Source organism: Delphinus delphis, chromosome 1 (genome assembly GCF_949987515.2).
Source record: "Delphinus delphis chromosome 1, mDelDel1.2, whole genome shotgun sequence".
Classification (NCBI taxonomy): Eukaryota; Metazoa; Chordata; class Mammalia; order Artiodactyla; family Delphinidae; genus Delphinus; species Delphinus delphis.
This window is the reverse complement of record NC_082683.1, coordinates 126847077-126864522: the sequence shown is the minus strand read 5'-3', so window position 1 is coordinate 126864522 and position 17446 is coordinate 126847077. Positions and strand designations below refer to the sequence as shown.

At 36.6% G+C, this 17446-nt stretch overlaps 1 protein-coding gene across 1 annotated transcript in view; it reads right to left on the bottom strand.

Moving 5' to 3' along the window:
- MROH9 (maestro heat like repeat family member 9) overlaps positions 1-17446 on the bottom strand; it is a 97666-nt gene that overhangs the window by 76331 nt on the left and 3889 nt on the right. The window lies entirely within an intron of this gene.

Genomic DNA, 17446 nt, shown 5'->3' with positions numbered 1-17446 from the left:
GGGATCTGAATTAAAAAATGGCATCTCCCCACTAGGGATAAGCATCCTGCCATGACCTTCCTGGGAGTCACCACACTGATCATTGTCTAACACCTCTTCTCTGGGCTGTGCTCAGACTGAGTGGTTCAGAGGACTTATTCTCCTTTCTCTAAAATATTTATATTCATATCTAGCATTGATTCCTAACAATGCCAAACATGATTTTACTTAATCTTGAGAGAATAATTCTTTGCTATGTTATTTATTAACATACTGCACATTATTATTACTTAGAGAGCATGGAATCTTCTATATGGCAGACAACTCTCACTGTAACATGGAAGAATAATGGTGATTGGTCTATTTTGGAAAGACATTTTTGTCCTTGTCACCACTTTCATTTAATTTGGCCAGAAATCTACTAGTTGTGTTTCTCTGGGCAGTGACTAACTGAACATTTTGTTTGATATAAGCAATGATCCTTTGGCAGTATTGTTTCAATGGGAGCTTTTCTTATACAATATGTTCTAACTGGGCTTGAGTCCTTAGAAATTAATTTGTAACACTTTAAATTTAAAGCACTGATTCTCAACATTGGCAGTACATTAAGGGGTTAAAAAATATTGATTTTGATTCCTGGGCCACACCTCCAGAGATATGGATTTAATAGGTCTGTATTCAAGACCAGGCATCAACATTAAAAAAAAAAGCCTTCCAGAAAATTTTGATGTACAGCCAGAATTGAGAAGCCATTTTTAAGCCTGTAGCTTGCTTGTACAGTAATAATCGTCATTACGTTGATCTCTAATAACATGGACCTCTGCTTCCCCTCTGTTACCTAGGATCTCTCTTTTTCAAATTTGTTACCACAAATCCATCACCAGTTTATTGTTCTGCCCATATTACTTTAGCGTCACATCTTTTGTTGATTCACTGATTTACAGCAATATCCCTTCCTTGTTATAAGCATGCTTTCACCTGTGCCATATATACTGCTAATGTTTATCTAATTCCAAAAGCCAGTGCACACATTGATAAGCAGTAAGGATTGTCTAACATGTACAGACTGATTCTCCAGTGGTGTCGGTATAGGGAGTTATAGGATTTAGCCAGGAATTTCACCTGCTTTTCCCAATTAGGCTTTTTGTTATTGTTTCAAATATATAACATGCTCACCAGTGTTCCCAGAAATTCTTCAGTGCCTCCTCTGAGGAGATGTGATTATCATTCTGGCTTTAACTTCTATTATATGGATAAGTTCTCTTTTATATCATTTTCAATGACTCCTTAATCACTCTGGGTCTTCACTGGAAACCCACAGTAACTGATAAAACGGTCACAATCCTGGGACTTCCCTGGTGGCGCAGTGGTTAAGTATCTGCCTACCAATGCAGGGGACACGGGTTTGAGCCCTCATCCAGGAAGATCCCACATGCCTCAGAGCAACTAAGCCGTGCGTCACAACTACTGAGCCTGTGCTCTAGAGCCCATGAGCCACAGCTACTGAGCCCACGTGCCACAACTACTGAAGCCCGTGCGCCTAGAGCCTGTGCTCCACAACGAGAAGCCACTGCAATGAGAAGCCCGCACACCGCAATGAAGAGTAGCCCCCATTCACCACAACTAGAGAAAGCCCGTGCACAGCCATGAAGACTCAATGCAGCCAAAAATAAATAAATAAATTAATTTTAAAAAATGCTCACAATCCTGGAAATCTGTACTTTGTAATATATTTCATAACACTGGATTCTAGGGCCAGTCTGGTGGGCCTTAAGCTTCCATATTTATTATTTTGGCTTTGTTCTCTAAACTATCCATGTGCTTTTTATATATATCTTATATCATTGACATTTTTTGTTCAATATCGCTTGTCATTCTTGGCCAGAAGAATTGGAGTTGTGCCAACTTGACTAGTTTCTTAAATCTCAGATGTTTCAAATCACATATGGATAATGTGTGTTTTCTTATGCCACCTTAGCCAGGGAGAAAATGGTATTATCATAATAATCATTATTCTGAGGGAATTTGAATTCCCTCTGGTAATTCCCAAACTATCCTGGGAATGTTCAAAGGGAGCCATGGACTTGATCTTCTAGAATACTATGTGACTCTGAACTTTTTCCTTAATCTTAGCTCACTAGAATGTCTCCTTTCTCTGATAATAGCAAAATGTCAAAAGTTCAGAGAGATGGGGCATCTGAATTGAGGGCATGAATATCCAATGCCCTTACCTCTTAGGCTTTCTGTCTTGTGCTGGTGCCTTACTGAAGGTAGTGATTGCTGTTGCTGATGCTCTTGTGTCCCTACCAACACTGCCAAGGCCAGATACCGAGATAGGTGAAGGCTACACCCAGAATAAATTCACTGCCTACTCCCAAATCCAGTTAAATTATTTTCTACTACTGCAAAAAGAACCAGAACCAGTGTAACTACACTGTGCACTCTCAGTTTTGTAGTTCTTAACAGATTTTACTTGTTCTTATATTCATTCCTTGCTTGACTTAAACTCTGGGGAAGATTGATGGGACAAATCCCTGAAAGAAAGTTACTGTGCTGTTATATTATGTAGAATTGCCCTACTCCTTTTTTTTTTTTCCTAATGAATCATTCTCTTTAAACTAGTTTTGTGCCTCCACTGTCTTTTCTTAGAAAGTTCTTTTCCAGGGAGATGTGGGGCCCTCATCTCTGCAGACTACTGGAAGGCCTACTTCACCAAATCTCCAGACATTTTAGGGTCTTAGCATCAAAATATCTTGGCTCATGAGGGTACCCCAAATACACACTTCCCTCATCAAAAATCCTTTGCCATCCTTACAAATCTCCCCTCAACCAAGAATCTTGTTATGGAAAGATGAAGAACTAAATATAATATCTCTGCAAGATTGAATCCCCAGGATACAAACATTTTCAGTTGATCATCAGATAGTTGTTTAGTGTCTACTGTGTACTAGGTGCTGTGTTAAGCAGTGGGGTTAGAACAGGGGCAAGACAGATAAGTTCTGCCAGTAATCTCATGGGAAAGCAAATTTGAAACACAGGAAATCGGTAAGTATTCAACAAAAGAGGATTTATAGGGATGATTAAGGGAAGCTAAACTAGCAGAGGGTATCAAGGAAAATTTGTTTTCTGAAGAAGTTTTAAGCTCAAACTTAGAGATTATGGGGGTCAGGAGAGCAGAGGAAGAGTTTTTCAGAGAAACACTATAGGTTAAGGACTTGACTTGAGAAAGGGTTTGTTGCATTACAGACACCGTTCTCAACCCTCACTGAGCCTTAAAATCATTTGGATCCCTTCCAAAAATACAAATGCCTAGACGTCACCCCACACAAGTGAATCAAAATATCTGAAGGTGTGGCCCTAGCAACAGTATTTTTTTAAAAAATCTCCACACATGATCCTAATATGAAGCCAGGATTGAGAACCATTATATCAGAGGACATGAAAGGAAACCACATGGATGGTGCAAAGAGAGTAAGGACAGTGGAAAATCATGGGGCCAGAAAGGTTGAATCACAGCTGGTCCTTTTGTGAGCTCTTTTGTGAGTAATAAAGATTACTACTCATCTCTGAGGACCATGGGAGGCATTTAATAGAAGGAGGGACAAGATCACAGGGCTGCTTTGTAGATATTTGATTGAATATGATAAAATTGTTGCCAAGAGAATGTTACCGAGGCGAGAGATTGTAACAGAGTAGGATTAGAATACTGGCAGTGGAAAAAGAGAGATAAGTAGTGACTGGTAGCAATATCAAATGCTGCTTAAAGGTCACACAAGAAAAAGAAAATTATTATTTGGATTTGAGACATGAAAGCCACTAGGGACCTAGATGGGAGTAGCTCAGTAGAGGGTTTCTGTAGATGCTCAGTCTGGCAGGTCATCATGCTGACTAATCAGCTCAGGTCTCACATTTGGATGTGAGGTCCTCAGTTATCTGCAGACACAAATGAACAAAGAGAAAGACTCTACTAGCCAAAACTTGCTTCCTTTTTACATGACCAAAGTCAACAAGTGAGACTGTCAAAAAAAAGTGAGATTGTATAATTGAGGCAAAACCATTTGTTTCCATTTCAGAACCATGTGTGCTGGGTACAATACTTGTCATTTTACTGATTCTGGTGTGACATATTAATATTCATTGAAACTTGATATTCTATGCCTAGAGACCTATACCTTTCTCCTTATCAGTTTTCTCTGCTGGATTTCTGCCCCTTGTGCTTTCTTTGATTTCTCTACCCCGAACAGAGAAGTGAGCGCTTCTGTTGAGCTGCATTATTATTGATGGCCACTAGAGTATACTCTCTTGAGATAACTCAAAATTTATAGCATGACAGTAAAAGCAGAGAACCTCTACAAACACAGAGACCCAAATATCTCTCACTTCCTTAATGGGGAAGTTTTCCACTTTTTTTTCATTGGGGACAGCAAAGAGAGGAACTTTTTTAAAGCTTAGGTATACATGGACATCATAACTAGGTAATATGTCCAATATCACTGCCTAGTAATATCAACCTAGTAGTGTATTGTTGTTTTTTTATTTTATTTTTAAATTGAAGTAAAGTTGATTTACAGTGTTGTGCCAATCTGCTGTACAAAAAAGTGACTCAGTTGTACACATATAGACATTCTTTTTTTTAATATTCTTTTCCATTTATGGTTTATCACAGGGTATTGAATATAGTTCCCTGTGCTATATAGTAGTATCTTGTTGTTTATCCATCCTATATACAATAGTTTACATCTGCTAATCCCAGGCTCCCAGTGCTTCCCTTCTCCACCCTCCCTCCCCTATGGCAACCTTGTGGAATCTAGAGTGTTGTTTTAAGTCCAAGTCTCAATGTGACTTCATTCAAAAACTTGTTGGTGACTGCCTACTTTGGAGCCTTATATTCATAAATACCCATTTCAATATCTGATAGAATTCTGCTGATAAAACTTACTGGTTTCTTTCCCTCTCATCTTTTTAATATAATTGTATAAACCCTCAGAACTAGTAATACATGGTATTATTAGTATGTAAATATAATTTTAAAAACCCTGAGCAGAATAAGTGATGAAAATCATCATGTTCACATCAACTTCAGTGGTCCAAGAGGATGAGGATTCCTAGTTACTCTCTTCCTTTTCCAAGCCTACTTAAAACTCATTTCTCTAATATATCCCTAGTTTAGACCTGGATTAGACCTCTGAGTTAGGTCATAATGGATTACTGTAATAACATAAACATTCTTCATAACTCTTCTATGATATCCATTGAAGCCCCAAATTTTTATTCCTAATAATAAGGTTTAGCCAGCTGGTGATACAGACATTGTTTCCTAATCCCCACATTTTAGAAAGGCCTATAGAACAGGCCCTTATTTTGGAACAATTTCAAGTCAGCTTTACCCAGTCCATCTAGGACTTTAATTTGCCATCTGTTATGCCTTTTATTATCCACTTTGACAATATTAACGTTATCTAGGGACACTAATAATTCTGGATAGGTCATATTAACAAACTGCTTCTCTATTCAGTATCGAAAGGTTCCCCTTTAAATGAAGAGATCTCTAATGGGCAGAAAAAGTCTTTATTTTTATCCTCATTAGTCAATGTTATCTGGTTGTTGGAAGTGATAACACTGACTTAGTAAGTCTAACCCACGGAGAACCACAAACATTTCAGTAGGTAGTCTAGTGACCCTTGAAGGCAAAATAGAGAGTATTAGCTCAGTGATTATGTTAATATGCACACATTAAAAAAACTTCCACATTTCTTTTTACTATTACTATTGGGTAGACATTTAACAAAGCAGTTAGAATGAACCACAAAAGTACATTTTAATTATATGAATACCTAAGGCATTAATCTCTCCTCAAACCATCCTTCTAGAGCATTATTTAAACTGTCTTGTCAGTGAACATTCTGATGTGCCAGATCACTAATACACACACAACAATCCATCCACAAGGAGAAACTCTTTGGTTCTGTCCTGAGTTGATTCTTCAGTATGTTTTCATGTGTCTCAGATCAAAGCCATGAGATCTTGGGATTTCTTAAAATGTCACAATACAATGTCTAACTAATAGTAATCTCAGAAGGAAAGAATGAAGAAAACACAAGGAAGAAAATTTTCCAATAAATAACGCAAGATCTTCTCAAAGATAAATGGCTGGAATCTTTAGACTGAAACATGAGTAAGTGCTTAACATAGTTGAATAAAAAATACACCTAAAACTATTTTTATGAAATTTCAGTCTAGCCAAGATGAAGAAAAATCTTAAAGCCTTCCAGAAAGAGAAAACAGGTGACAAAAGCTAGAGAATCAGATCATGATCAGATTCTTCATTGGTTATACTGGATACCAGAAAAAATGTAAGTTATGCCTCAGATTTTATTTTTTAGAGAAAATGATCTGCAACCTAGGGAAATGGCTGGAATCATAATTTATGATAGCTGTTCTTATGGTGGTATTTTAAAAAACTCATCTATATTGCATCATTTTAAAAAATGGAAACATAGCACTTTTGTAAAACTAAAAAAGCATTTAAAATTGATCATATATCCACTTCAGAAACAAAAAATCTCTAAGTTCCCAGAGACAGAAATTGTGCAGGTCACATTCTGCGCAATAATGGTATGAGATTATATGTTAAAAATAAAAGAATGGAATAATGGATATCTATATGCAAAAAGATGAATTCATATTTCTACCTCACACCTACACAAAAATCACTCAAAATAGATAATAGATCTAAATCTAAAAGCTAAAACTATAAATCCTTTAGAAGAAAACATAGGAAAAAATCTTTGTCACTTTTGGTTTAGGCAAAATTTCCTTAGATGTAGTCCCCAAAGCACAGTCAAAAGAAAAAAAAGATAAATTGGACTTGATCAATACTAAAACTTTTTGCTCTTCAAAAGACACAATTAAGGAAAGGAAAAAAAAATCAATGTACTGGGAGAAAATATTTGCAAATCATATATTCTACACTCAATAACTGTAAATCTATAAAATACACCTAGATAAATGATTAAGAAATATTTAAGGTATACATGAAGAAAAAACTTTACTGAAGATTCAAGTAAGTGAGAGAAAAAAACATGTTCCTGATGACAAGACAATAATTTAAATAAATTGTCCATAAACTAATCTATAAATTTATACAATTCTAATCAAATGCCAAAAGAAATTCTGGGAGAAATTTCACAAGCACAGTCCGAAATTCTTCTGAAAGTGTAAATGAGTAAAATTAGCCAATACATTTTTTTCTTTTCATTTTGAATTTTATTTTATTTTTACACAGCAGATTCTTATTAGTTATCTATTTTATACATATTAGTGTATATATGTCAATCCCAATCTCCCAATTCATATGTTTGTTCTCTACATCTGTGTCTGTCTTTCTGCCTTGCAAACCAGTTCATCTGTACCATTTTTCTAGATTCCTAGATTTCTAGATTAACGCATTAACATATGCGTTAATATACAATATTTGTTTTTCTTTTTCTGACTTCACACTGTATGACAGTCTCTAGGTCCATCCACGTCTCTACAAATGACCCAATTTCGTTCCTTTTTATGGCTAATATTCCATTGTATATATGCACCACATCTTCTTTATCCAGTCATCTGTTGATGGGCATTTAGGTTGCTTCCATGACCTTAGCCAAGACATTTTTGAAAAAGAGGAATAACTGTATAGATTCACCAAATTAGATGCAGAAAGAGTTTGTGTTATATAGCCGAGCTATCTATAATAGTTTAAAAGTGTGACAGTTTCTTTATTGCTGTGATTTGGTAAGATAACATTGACTATTCTGGCTGAAACCAAAAGATTCTGCTGAAGCTGCTGCTGCCACCTGTCAAAGGCATTGATAATATTGCTAGTGCTTGCTGATGGAGTCCCATGACTGCTGATACCCATTATCAAGTTAACTGGCTTATTTCACTTAGCATAATACCCTCCAGGTCTATCAATGTTGTTGCAAATGGCAAGATTTCATTCTTTTTTAGGACTAATATTCCATTGTATATATGTACCACATATTCTTTATCCATTTATTTGTGAGTGGACAATTAGGTTGCTCACATATCTTGACTACTGTAAATAATGCTGCAATAAACATGAGGGACATATATATTTTCAAATTAGTGTTTTTGTTTTCTTCAAATAAATACAAAGGATTTGAGTTGCTGGGTCGTACTAATATAATATTGTAATTCAACTATATTTCAATTTAAAAAGATAGAGAAAACTAGGATTGCACAAAAGATGCTCTCACTTCATAGCAAAAGCCACAGGTGACCTCATTCCCTCTCACCATTTTAGCCACTCATTGTTTCTCTCTTTTTTACAGCAGCCCCATCTTTCTGGGACTCAGAAGCTGGGGCTGTGCTATTGCGAGATTCTTCCCCCTCTTCTACCAGCCTATTGTCCTTGAATCACACTGTGCACCTTGATAATATCTTCACACAAGATATGTTCTTCCCTTGCAGGCTCTTCCTTCCTGGTAGTTCTGTCTCATCTGGAGTGGTCCAGACATGCCCGAATTCTAGAGAATTCAATTTAGGCTCAAATTGTGACCTCTACACGAAACAAGTTTGCTTTTTGTCCCATGACCCATTTGACCATCTCCTTTCTGTTGACAACTATATGCAGCCTAAGTCTATGTCATTCTCTTGAATATAATTTGGTTTTTGGACTTGATCTTGTCCATAGCTAAGTGAAATATAAACCCTGATTCTGAAAAACAAATTAAGAACTGAAATTGTAGTGCAGTTTTAACCTTCTTAGGACCATATTCTTACTTTACAGGCTTAGCAGCTGTCTTACTGATTCCTGCTATGCCTCCAGAGATAAATTGGTGTCTAATAAACTTTTTTCTGTAACATAAATGGCATAAATTAGCTCTTTATGTTTTCTAGATTTTCTGTTCACTTCATATTGTCAGTAAAACTCTTCATCACTCTATTGGCAATGACTGTGTTTAGACTACTCTATTTCTCTAACAGTGTATATATTTTACTAGGTCAAAACAAAGTATATTTATTGCTCACTGATGGCAAATCTCCACTTTGCAATCCCTACTAGGAACGAAACAAAATAAAAAAGAATTTCAAATTCACACAGTAAGGTACTTTGCTCTCTATTAACTTACTTTATTAATTAAAATCCCTCTTCCCCAGAGAAATAAAAAGTGATTGGGGGTGGCTTAGAGGCAAAGACAAAAATCCAATGATATAAAATTAAAATAAAGATAAAATTGATGATTTGAGGATGAGGGACATTCACAGACATACATAGTAAACAGCACCTTTACAAGAGCAAGAGATGGATTTCAAATTTAGATACAAATGAATAGATTGATCCAGTGATGAAACTTAGATTATCTATAGAAACATCTTTTTGAATAAACTTTTAAAGCATTATACCCATTTTGTTTAAACACTTTAAAAAATAATGCACAGCTCTGGAACGAAAAACCACATTCACAGAAAGATAGACAAGATGAAAAGGCAGAGGGCTATGTACCAGATGAAGGAACAAGATAAAACACCAGAAAAACAACTAAATGAAGTGGAGATAGGCAAACTTCCAGAAAAACAATTCAGAATAATGATAGTGAAGATGATCCAGGACCTCAGAAGAAGAATGGAGGCAAAGATCGAGAAGATGCAAGAAATATTTAACAAAGACCTAGAAGAATTAAAGAACAAACAAACAGAGATGAACAATATATTAACGGAAATGAAAACTACACTAGAAGGAATAAGTAGCAGAATAACTGAGACAGAAGCACGGATAACTCAACTGGAAGACAGAATGGTGGAATTCACTGCTGTGGAACAGAATAAAGAAAAAAGAATGAAAAGAAATGAAGACAGGGGCTTCCCTGATGGAGCAGTGGTTGGGAGCCTGCCTGCTGATGCAGGGGACACGGGTTTGTGCCCCGGTCTGGGAGGATCTCACGTGCTGTGGAGCGGCTGGGCCTGTGAGCCATGGCCACTGAGCCTGGGCGTCCAGAGCCTGTGCTCTGCAATGGGAGAGGCTGTGACAGTGAGAGGCCCGTGTACCGCAAAAAAAAAAAAAAAAAAAAAAAATGAAGACAGCCCAAGAGACCTCTGGAACAACATTAAACACAACAACATTCACATTATAGGGTTCCCAGAAGCAGAAGAGAGAAAGAACCTGAGAAAATATTTGAGATATTATAGTCGAAAAATTCCCTAACATGGGAAAGGAAATAGCCACCAAAGTCCAGGAAGTTCAGCGAGTCCCATACGGGATAAATCCAAGGATAAACATGCTAAGACACATAGTAATCAAATTGGCAAATATTAAAGACAAAGAAAAATTATTGAAATCAACAAGGGAAAAACAACAAATAACATACAAGGGAACTCCCATAAGGTTAACAGCTGATTTCTCAGCAGAAACTCTACAAGCCAGAAGGGAGTGGCATGATATACTTAAAGTGATGAAAGGGAAGAAACTACAACCAAGATTACCCTGTCCAGCAAGGATCTCATTCAGATTCGATGGGGAAATCAAAAGCTTTACGGTCAAACAAAAGCTAAGAGAATTCAGCACCACCAAACCAGCTCTACAACAAATGCTAAAGGAACTTCTCTAAGTGGGAAACACAAGGGAAGAAAAGGACCTACAAAATCAAACCCAAAACAATTAAGAAAATGGTCAAAGGAACATACATATCGATAATTACCTGAAACGTGAATGTATTAAAAGCTCCAACCAAAAGACACAGGCTTGCTGAATGGATACAAAAACAAGACCCATATATATGCTGTCTTCAAGAGACCCACTTCAGACCTAGGGACACATACAGACTGAAAGTGAGGGGATGGAAAAAGATATTCCATGCAAATGGAAATCAAAAGAAATCTGGAGTAGCAATATTCATATCAGACAAAATAGACTTTAAGGAATGTTATAAGAGACAAGGAAGGACACTACATAATGATCAAGGGATCAATCCAAGAAGAAGATATAACAATTATAAATATATATGCACCCAACATAGGAGCACCTCAATACATAAGGCAACTACTAACAGCTGTAAAAGAGGAAATCGACAGTAATACAATAATAGTGAGGGACGTTAACACCTCACTTACACCAATGGAGAGATCATCCAAAATGAAAATAAATAAGGAAACAGAAGCTTTAAATGACACAATAGACCAGATAGATTTAATTGATATTTATAGGACATTCCATCTAAAAACAGCAGATTACACTTTCTTCTCAAGTGCGCACGGAGTATTCTCCAGGGTAGATCACATCTTGGGTCACAAATCAAGCCTCAGTAAATTTAAGAAAATTGAAATTATATCAAGCATCTTTTCTGACCACAACGCTATGAGATTAGAAATGAATTACAGGGGGAAAGATGTAAAAAATACAAACACGTGGAGGCTAAACACTACATTACTAAATAACCAAGAGATCACTGAAGAAATCAAGAGAAAATCAAAAAATACCTAGAGACAAATGACAATTGAAAAACGACAATCAAAAACCTATGGGATGCAGCAAAAGCAGTTCTAAGAGGGAAGTTTATAGCTATACAAGCCTACCTCAAGAAACAAGAAAAATCTCAAATAAATAATCTAACCTGACACCTAAAGGAATTAGAGAAAGAAGAACAAACAAAACCCAAAGTTGGCAGAAAGAAAGAAATCATAAATATCAGAGCAGAAATAAATGAAATAGAAACAAAGAAAACATTAGCAAAGATCAATAAAACTAAAAGCTGGTTCTTTGAGAAGATAAACTAAATTGATAAACCATTAGGCAGACTCATCAAGAAAAAGAGGGAGAGGGCTCAAATCAAAATTACAAATGAAAAAGAAGAAGTTACGAAAGACACTGCAGAAATACAAAGCATCCTAAGAGACTACTACAAGCAACTCTATGCCAATAAAATGGACAACATGGAAGAAATGGACAAATACTTAGAGAGGTATAAGCTTCCAAGACTGAACCTGGAAGAAATAGAAAATATGAACAGATCAATCACAAATAATGAAATTAAAACTGTGATTAAAAATCTTCCAACAGGGACTTCCCTGGTGGTGCAGTTGTTGGGAATCTGCCTGCCAGTGTAGGGGATGCCATTTCGAGTCCTGGTCCTGGAAGGCCCCACATGCAACAGAGCAGCTGGGCCCGTGCACCACAACTGCTGAGCCTGTGCTCTAGAGTCCACAAGCTACAACTACTGAAGCCTGTGCACCTGGAGCCTGTGCAGCAAGGGAAGGCACCACAATGAGAGGCCCGTTAACCACAACGAAGTGTAGACCCCGCTCACCACAACTACAGGAAGCCCACACGCAGCGGCAAAGACCCATTGCAGCCAAAAATAAATAAATAAATTTATTTAAAAAAAAAAATCTTCCAACAAACAAAAGTCCAGGACCAGATGGTTTCACAGGTGAATTCTGTCAAACATTTAGAGAAGAGCTAACACCCATCCTTCTCAAACTCTTCCAAAAAATTGCAAAGGAAGGAACACTCCCAAACTCATTCTATGAGGCCACCATCACCCTGATACCAAAACCAGACAAAGATACTACAAAAAAAAGAAAATCACAGACCAATATCACTGATGAATATAGATGCAAAAATCCTCCACAAAATACTAGCAAACAGAATCCAACAACACATGAAAAGGATCTTACACCATGATCAAGTGGGATTTGTCCCAGGGATACAAGGATTCTTCAATATATGCAAATCAATCAATGTGATACACAATATTAACAAATTGAAGAATAAAAACCATATGATCATCTCAATAGATGCAGAAAAAGCTTTTGACAAAATTCAACACACATTTAGGATAAACACTCTCCAGAAAGTGGGCATAGAGGGGACCTACCTCAACATAATAAAGCCCATATACGGCAAACCCACAGCAAACATCATTCTCAATGGTGAAAAACTGAAAGCATTTCCTCTAAGATCAGTAACAAGACAAGGATGTCCACTTTCACCACTGTTATTCAATATAGTTTTGGAAGTCCTAGCCTTGGCAATCAGAGAAGAAAAAGAAATAAAAGGAATACAAATTGGAAAAGAAGAAGTAAAACTGTCACTGTTTGCAGATGACATGATACTATACATAGAGAATCCTAAATATGCCACCAGAAAACTACTAGAGCTAATCAATGAATTTGGTAAAGTTGCAGGATACAAAATTAATACACAGAAATCTCTTGCATCCCTATACACTGATGCTGAAAAATCTGCAAGAGAAATTAAGGAAACACTCCCATTTACCATTACAACAAAAAGAATAAAATACCTAGGAATAAACCTATCTAGGGAGACAAAAGAACTGTATGCAGAAAAGTATAAGACACTGATGAAAGAAATTAAAGATGATGTGAAGAGATAGATATACCATGTTCTTGGATTGGAAGAATCAATATTTTGAAAATGACTATATTACCCAAAGCAATCTACAGATTCAATGCAACCCCTATCAAATTACCAATGGCACTTTTTACAGAACTATAACAAAAATATCTTAAAATTTGTATGGAGACACAAAAGACCCCGAATAGCCAAAGCAGTCTTGAGGGAAAAAACGGAGGTGGAGGAATCAGACTCCCTGACTTCAGACTATACTACAAAGCTACAGTAATCAAGACAATATGGTACTGGCACAAAAACAGAAACATAGATCAATGGAACAAGATAGAAAGCCCAGAGATAAACCCACGTACTCATGGTCATCTAGTCTATGACAAAGGAGGTAAGAATATACAATGGAGAAAAGACAGTCTCTTCAATAAGTGGTGCTGGGAAAACTGGACAGCTACATTTAAAAGAATGAAATTAGAGCAATTCCTAACACCATACACAAAAATAAACTCAAAATGGATTAGACACCTAAATGTAAGACCAGACACTATAAAACTCTTAGAGGAAAACATAGGAAGAACACTGTTTGACATAAAGCACAGCAAGATCTTTTTTGATCCACCTCCTAGAGTAATGGACATAAAACCAAAAATAAACAAATGGGACCTAATGAAACCTAAAAGCTTTTGCACAGCAAAGGAAACCATAAACAAGACGAAAAGACAACCCTCAGAATGGGAGAAAATATTTGCAAACGAATCAACGGATTAATTAAATTAATTACATCAAGGATTAATCTCCAAAATATATAACCAGCTCATGGAGCTCAATATTAAAAGAACAAAGAACCCACTTCAAAAGTGGGCAGAAGACCTAAATAGATATTTCTCCAAAGACATACAGACGTCCAAGAAGCACATGAAAAGCTGCTCAACATCACTAATTATTAGAGAAATGCAAATCAAAACTACAATGAGGTATCACCTTACACCAGTTAGAATGGGCTTCATCAGAAAATCTGCAAACAACAAATGCTGGAGAGGGTGTGGAGAAAAGGGAACCCTCTTGCACTGTTGGTGGGAATGTAAACTGATACAGTCACTATGGAGAACAGTATGGAGGTTCCTTAAAAAACTAGAAATAGAATTACCATATGATCCAGCAATCCCACTACTGGGCATATACCCAGAGAAAACCACAATTCAAAAAGACACATGCACCCCAATGTTCATTGCAGCAGTATTCACAATAGCCAGTCACGGAAGCAACCTAAATGCCCATCGACAGATGAATGGATAAAGAAGATGTGGTACATGTATACAATGGAATATTACTCAGCCATAAAAAGGAACGAAATTGGGTCTTTTGTTGAGACATGGATGGATGTAGAGACTGTCATACAGAGTGAAGTAAGTCAGAAAGAGAAAAACAAATATCATATATTAACGCATATATGTGGAACCTAGAAAAATGGCACAGATGAACCGGTTTGCAGGGCAGAGATTGAGACACAGATATAGAGGACAAACGTATGGATACCAAGGGGGATAGCTGCGGGGGGGTGGTGGTGGTGGTGTGATGAATTCGGCAGTTGGGATTGACATGTGTATAAAATTGATGACTAATAAGAACCTGCTGTATAAAAAAAGAAAAAAAATAATAATGCACACACATGTACAGTACAGCACAAAAGAGTAAATAGCAGACAAAGATTCCAAGTCTTTATCTATCTAGAGGTAGAATACGCAGATATGGGCGCGCTAATAACATTTTTTCAGCTGAGACAAGTAGGAAATTGTTCTGTTTTTTCCTGTAAGTCTTCCACTGTCCTCTATTCCCTTTCTTCTCACTGATCCCCTACCCTCGATTCCCTCCTAGATCGTTGTCTCCCTTATTGACTTCTAAGTCTGATTTCCATGAATTTTCCATCTCTTTATTAAAACAGCTTCACCATTATTAGTAATACTGAATCCTGTTTATTTAAAATCTTCAACCTCATAATTTATTCACAGGTCTTCCTTGATCCCAAGGGCAGGCAAGATTCTCGGTTTTAGGGTTGACACATTACAGCTTGATGCTTAGACCAGGGACTCTGGAACCAGATTCCATGAATTTGCACCCTGGCTCTGCCACTTGTAAATTATGTGCCAACGGGCAGGTCACCTCTTGCCTCAGTTTCCTCATTTGTCAAGCAGGGATAGTAGTAGCACTTACTCTGTAGGACTTTTGTGAGGATTAAATGAGTTTTTCATGTAAAGCACTCAGAGCATGGCTTACACGTTATAAATGCTACTTAAGTGTTAGCTATTTTTACTATTATTGGAGTGGGTAATGGGGTTTCCTTCTCTCACAGCTCCCCTTGTCTCCCCTGTCTTTATTTCTCTGAGGTTGTGGCTGTGACCTGGGAAAATATTTTTCTTTTCTCATCTGCCATGACATGACTTGTTGTCCTCTTCCGAGTGGTGATTACTTCTGACCCATTTTGGTGGGAAGGATTTCCACAGTGAGGAAGGAGGAAGGATAATAGGCTGTTGTGGCAGAGCAATCAGGAGATGAGGGTGGATGGGGAAATAGTGGGATGGGTCAAAACTTCCTTCCTTTTGAATTAGTGTTGAAGGTCATTGCAGGGGCACAGAAGGGTGAGCACGAATATGACTCTGCTGGGAAGAAAAAGCTAAAAACAGTTTTCAATCAAACTGCCCTTTTCCCCGTTCCACCTACTCACCTATGTTAAAATATATTTTAAACATTAATTATGACAGGCTTGTAATGGAGACAGTGAACAAATTTGTTTGTTTTTTCCCCCCAAGAGATTTCAGTTACATTACTTCCTCATAGACTATCACTTACCATGCGATGCCATTTGACACTGGACTGCAGAATCTGGAGATTACTTGCTAGTCAGGGAGAAGAGGGAGAGTAGTTAAAAGGAAATGAACTTTTACCACCTGTTGGAACATATCCCCAAATCTGAAGTTTTATATGACCTTAATGGCAAAGCCCAATGAAGACAGTATGTGCGTGCGCATGCGTGCGTGCACGCGCGCACACACACACAACTTCAGACAAATTCATTACAAATATTACTAAACAACACTTAACTAAAAGATTAACAAACAGAATACACAGCCACATTAAAAGAATAATGAACCCTAACCAAGAGGTATTTATTCCAAACTTACAAGGATGGTTAGATAAAGGAGGACCCATAATATAATTCTCAATATTAATTGCTAAAAATGTTACATGATCATTTATATTGAGGCAGAAAATTCTGATAAAATTTTAAATCTATTCTTGATAGCAATTCTTAATAAAACAGGTATGTAGTCATTTTCTTAATGTGACATATAAACACAAAAGCCAGAGCCAGATGTAATAAGGATATAATTAGAAGCATTCTCATTAAAGTAGAGAACAAGGCAATGATGACCATTACACCACTATCGTTTGCCATTTCTGGACATTCCAGCTAGTATTGTTAGAAAATAGAAATAAGTAAGTGTATTAAAATTGGAAAGAAAAAGACTATATTATTTTTAAATTATTTACTTCATGGGAAAGAATATGAGTGCCTTTTAAATTTGTCTATGATATGAGAATGATTTAACTAGAATTGGAGTTATCAATGACTGAAATGTTTGGTAAAATTTCCTTAGAAAACCTTTAGAACCTGATATGTCTTTCTTTGACGGTGTAGCCCTTTGATAATTATTTTTATTTCTTTCATTTTAATTGTTCTGTTTCAATTTTCTAGGTCTTCTGTAATTCTTTTTTTTTAAATAACGTCTTTATTTTGGGATAATTTTAGATTTACAGAAAAGTTGCAAAGATAGTTTAGAGTTCTCATATACCCCTCACCTTGTTTCCATAGTGTTATCATCTTACATAACCATGGACCATTTGTCAAAACTGAAAAAGTTATATTGGTACAATTTTAACAACTAAACGGTAGGCTCTATTTTTCCACTAATGTCCTTTTCCTGTTCCAGGATCCAAACCAGGACCCCACATTGCATTTAGTCATCATTTCTCCTTTGTTTCCTGTGTTCTGTAATTATTTTGTAATCTTTCCTTGTTTGTGAATTTAACTATTTT